Genomic DNA, 6,062 nt, shown 5'->3' with positions numbered 1-6,062 from the left:
TCTTTCGATGCAAGGCTAGTATGGTTCTTAAATAGTTCATATCTCAATGGATGAATGAATAAATAAATGATATAAATATCACACACACACTTGTATTTATTTTTATGTACTATATTAATAGGTATTTTCTGTAGGACTCATCCAAAAGATTATTTGGTTTTTAAGGTTTCTGAATTTTATTTATTGAAAGCAAACCCCATCATTTCCTAAGTTAATAGTTTCTCCCCATCTTAAGGGAAATTTCCTAGTATTTTGGTATCAGTTTTAACCTTGATTGCATCTAAAAGTTATATATATACATGTTTATAGAAAAACTTATATATATATATATATACATGTTTATAGAAAATCCAAAACTAATAAGAGGAAGTTAAATGAGTTTCCAAAATGAATAGCCAGTCCTAAATCTGTATAAGATGGCTCTTTTATATATCAATATATCTATATATCTATATATAGAGATACACACACACACTATATATATATATATATATATAGTGTGTGTGTGTGTGTATATATATAGATATATATATATATACACACACACACATATACATACATAAAAGCCCAGTGTGGGGCTCAAACCCATAAACCATGAGATCATGACCTGAGCTGAAATCAAGAGTTGGATGCTTAATGAACTGAGCCACCCAGGCACCCCAATATATTTATATTGTTAAGCCAGAAATGTTAGATCCAAATACTTTTTTTAGATTTAAATATTTTTTAAACGTAAAATAAGATATCACATCTACTTATCTCTACCTACTCCTTAGGACACAGACCATGAGACAGAAATACAAATTTATTACAGTTCCTTAGCATTTGCTATTCTAAATATAATTTTGCACATTCACTCCCTGCCCTGTCTACTCTTCCCCTTCCCCTCAACCAATGGCTCAGCCAACTTGCCATCACCTTTCTATATCTATGTCAGGTGCATCGCCACATCAACTCCAGAAAGTTTTCTAAGGGATATGTGCAACCACATCCCTCATCTTAAGATTCAATAGGAGAAGAGGGGGGGAAGGAAAATCCATGCAATTGCCAATTTGCAGATACTGCTCTTAGAGACAAGCATGAGGAAGCGGAATTAAGGTGACATACAAACCATAAAAACAATAGCATATATTTATGGCAAGTAAACTTAGAAGAAAATATTTAGCCTTCCAAGTTACCAGTGAAATAAAAATGAAAACAATAAAATTTATTTTCAACTATCAAACAGACAAAATAAAATTATCCTCAGTATTAGCTAAAGTTTTGTGTAAAGAGTACCCAATATTGCTTAGCAAGAATTAATTAGAAAACTCTGGGAGTTTTGTTGCGTGTGCGTGTGTGTGTGTGTGTGTGTGTGTGTGTGTGTGTAAGCATAACTTTATATATATTTTTTACTGTATTGTATTAGTTTCATGTCTACAATATAGGGATTCAACACTTCCATACATTACCTAGTGCTCATCACGACAAGTGCATTCCTTAATACCAACAGCACTTTTCCCAGAACTAGAACAAACAATTCCAAAATTTGTATGGAACCACAAAAGACCCCAAAGAGTTAAAGAACACTCTTTTTAAAAAAGACATTTTGCACATGTATCATGTGTCTTAAATTATGTGTGCATATAGGGTCGGGTTCTTCTGCCAATGTACCCTAAGGAAATAATCAAATTCATAAATATATCTGCATTTTATGTATGTAGCTGCTAATCACACATGTGAAAAATTAGAATATAAGATAGGCATTGAATGATAAAAAGATTTTTTAAATGGTAGAACATTCATATCAGAACATGATCTAGGAAGATCCTATCAATGGATATCGCCCACCCATTAATATATTAAAAGAATTTTTAATAACTTAGGAAATACATGTACTCATCAGTTTAATTTAAAAAATACTGAACATAGAATGATCCAAGTTTGAAAAATAGAAACCATATCTCTAGGTACAGGGAAGGTTTGGAAGGATATAAACCATGTTTAGCAGTCAGAGGTCATATTTTTTTCATTATCTTAATTATTCCTTCCCTTAGTTATACATCTCTTTAATTATTCAAAAATATCCATTGAGCTTCTTGTTCTGTCTTCTGGAGTACAGTAGACACAATCAGTGAACAAGAAACCTGTATTTTAGGCCCTCACAGAGCTTAAAAGTGTTAAAGAATTTTCAGCCCATATTTGTTTTCCCGGATATTTGGATAAGCCTTGCTGAGGCATGTCCCACTCTGTAAATAAATTGAACCATCATATGCATGTGGATTTGTGGGTATTATGTGTGATTCACAGTCACATCCACATCAATTGAAAAATAATTAAAACATTTGAAAATGTTTTAACAAAGTGATAACGCCTACTACATATCAGACCCTATTGTAAGTCAGTGAAAGAGACTCAATCCTGCATATTTGGAGTGTGTGTTTAGAACAATAAATTCTAAACACTCGTGCTTGTATGGCATTTATCTGCAAAATGGGAAAAGTAAGAAGAAATCCATATAGTTTTCAAAGATATGTATACTCAATATTTGGCACTAAAATATTTTTTGTTACCATTTGCAATCACTCCTAAAAGCATAAAAGAATATTAGATATAAATCTAACAAATATGTATAGGATCTGTGTGCTGAAAACCACAAAATGCTAATGAAAGAAATCAATGAAGACCTGAATAGAGACATTCCATGTTGACAAAATGGAAGACTCAACATAGTAAAGATATCAATTCTCCCCCAAATTGATCTATAGCTTTAACATAATTACTGCCAAAATCCTAGGAGGATTCCTTGTAGCTATAGATAAGTTGATTCTAAAATTTATATGGAAAGGCAAAGGAATTAGAACTGCACAATTATTTTTGAGAAAGAATAAAGTTGGAGGACTCATACTACCTGCAATTTAAGACTGATAGTATAGCTATAGTAATCAAGACAACGTGGTAATGTCAAGAAATTAGACACATGGATTGATGAAACAGAATAGAGAGCTCAGAAATAGTCCCACATAAAGTATAGGTTTTGACATAGGTGCAAAAGTGATTCAACAGAGAAAGCAGAGTCATTTCAAAAAGTCGTGCTTGAACACCTAGACATTTATAGGCAAAACGAAAAAAGAACCTGGAACTGACGCTCACACCTAAAAAATATGAACTTGAATAGACTATAGATCTAAATATGAAGAGAATTATCAAACTTGTGGGGAAAAGCAGAAGATAGTCTTCATGACCAAGGACTAAGCAGAGTTCTTAGACTTGACACCAATGTCATGATCCTTAAAAGGGAAAACTAACAAATTGGACCTCTTCACAATTAAAACGTTTTATGCAAAAGACTTTGTTACAACAAAAAAGGAAGGGCACAGAATGGGAAAAATATTTGCAAATCACACATCCTAGCATATGTAAAGAACTCTCTAAACAGTAATAAAACAAACAGCCCAGTTAGAAAATGGGCAACAGACTTGAACAGACACTTCACCAAAGATGATATGTGGATAGCAAATACATATATGAAAAAATATATTTATTCAGCATTTGTGATACTTCATTTTATGTGCCAACTTCATTAGTCTAAGGAATGCCCAGACAGGTGGGAAAACATTATTTCTTTCCTTCTGTGTGTGTGTGTGTGTGTGTGTGTGTGTGTGTGTCTAAGAGAGAGAGAGAGAGAGAGAGAGAGAGAGAGAGAGAGAGAGAGAGAAAGAGAGAGAGAGAGAGAAAGAGAGAGAGAGAGGGAGGGAGGGATAGAGAGAGAGTGTGTATCAGAAAGAGATTAGCATTGGTAGACTGACTAAAGAAAACAGACTCACCAACATGGGTGGACATCGTCCAGTTAGTTCAATGAGGGCCAATAGAACAAAAAGGTGGAGGAAGGACAAATTTGCTCTCTATTTGCATTGGGACCTCCATCTTCTTCTGTCCTTGGACATTGGCTCTTTGGGTTCTCAGACCTTCAGATTCAGACTAAGATTTATAGCATTGGCTGCTCTCATTTGCAGACCATCAGGTTTGGACTGGAACTATAGCATTAGCCTTCCTGGGCCTCCAGCTTGCAAAGAATGGATCGTGGGAATTCTCAGCCTCCATAAGCACATGAGCCAATTCTTTATAATCAGTCTATATATGTAACAGACTGGTTCTGATTCTCTGTAGAACCCTGACGAGTATACATACCTCTTACAAAATGCTCTAAGAGAATTCAAAAGTCTGAGAAGATCTGGTGTAGTGGATATCGGTTGTTCCCCACGGATTCCCCAGTCCACTTTTCCAACCCTTGCCTTTCTGAAATGCTTGAAATGTGAAGATCCCAAAAAACTCTAATGTGATCTTAGGAAGGCAGGGGCCATATGTAGTTTTTCAAACACCTATCTTTTGATTAGTACCTGCAGCATAGTACATGCTCATTGGAATAACGAATGAACGAGTGAATGAGTTACGGCTTATGACTTCATGTGTAATTAAGACAAAATGAGAGTCACCAAGGCAGTGTTTTCTCTCTTTGGGGATTTCCAAACCTGAGACTCTTCAGTAGACAAGCATGATGACCATAATTAATAAAACTGTATTGTGCACTTGAAATTTGCTAAGATAGATATTAAGTGTTCTTACTATCCAATAAATAAATAAATAATCAACCACATGAGGTGATGGGTGTATTAATTAACTTGACTGTGGTAATCACGTCACCATGTATATGTATACGAAATCATGTTTTCTACCTTAAGAATCAATCATTTTAATTTGTCAGACCTTAATAAAGTCATAAACAAATTAAAAAAAAAAAAGAATCTCTGGTCAAGCATTAAGTATAACTGCTAGCAGTTTTGGATAAAACATATCAAAATGTTATAAAAATAAAAATACTTGTAGATATTTTTTCATAAAAACTATTTAAGTATTTTTTTACCCAAAAATATTTTAGTTAAAAGAGGTTTGTTTTCCTTAACTTGTTTTCACTCTCCCCTTTTTAAATTGTCTTTCTTTTTGAAAAAAAAAAATGCTAGTTCTACAATTATTTTTGCAAGAGCAGAGCACAATTCTAAACTCTCATCAGATATGCTCCCATTTTCTCTGGTACCCCCACCTTGTTTAAAAGGTATTTTCACCTCTACCATTCCTCCAATCATGCACACACTGTAATTAACTAATTGAAAGCATTAAGAGCATTTTAAAGTAATTGATGTCGTAGATACTCTGCTGTTAGTGTAAGACATTTCTAATATATTTTTCATAGGTATTTATATTAACATAAAAAGAGTCAATTAGGGATAGGCAGAGCTTGGGGGAAGTCATGCTGCCTTCCTGATTAGGGATCAATCTAGAATTAGGAGAGCTGTAGGTAAAACAGAGCCAACACCTCTCAAAGCGGCACAAGAAGCAGATGGAAGAAGGAAATCAGAAGTAAGAGATGTGGGCTCCTGTGTTTCCAGGCTGGGCCATCCTTTTTTTTTTTTTACGTTTATTTATTATTGAGAGGCAGAGAGAGCATGAGCAGGGGAGGGGCAGAGAGAGGAGGAGACAGAATCGGAAGCAGGCTCCAGGCTCCGGAGCTGTCAGCACAGAGCAGGATGCGGGGGCTCGAACTCACAAACCGCGAGATCATGACCTGAACCGAAGTCGGACACTCAAAGGACTGAGCCACCCAGGCGCCCCTCCAGGCTGGGCCATTCTAAGCCACATTCCAGGCTGTGCGGAGGGGACACAAGGGGTGCCTGATACTAAGCACAGGCAGTGGGTGGGCCTCATCCTCCTGACTCTTTTCCACCCAACACAACATGGCTCATCTATTCCCCAACAGCTTTCCTGTTCGAGACATGATTTACAGACTCAGAAACACTGACGTCATCTCCACATGCATTTGTCATCTGAGGTCGTGGATGGGATTCAGACAGCTGTGGCACAATTTTAAAAAATCAGATAACACAAAAATTTGAACACAGGAAATGCACAAATTGGCTGTGAATACTACAAGAGAAAAGTTAACCAGAGAGACCTGTCAAAGGATTGTCTCTAAACATGTGGCCTGTGAATCCCTCCAGCACAAATTCTTACCGTGTTCGTCTCAA

Source organism: Panthera onca, chromosome A3 (genome assembly GCF_046562875.1).
Source record: "Panthera onca isolate mPanOnc1 chromosome A3, mPanOnc1 haplotype 2, whole genome shotgun sequence".
NCBI lineage: Eukaryota > Metazoa > Chordata > Mammalia > Carnivora > Felidae > Panthera > Panthera onca.
This window is presented reverse-complemented; position numbering follows the sequence as displayed.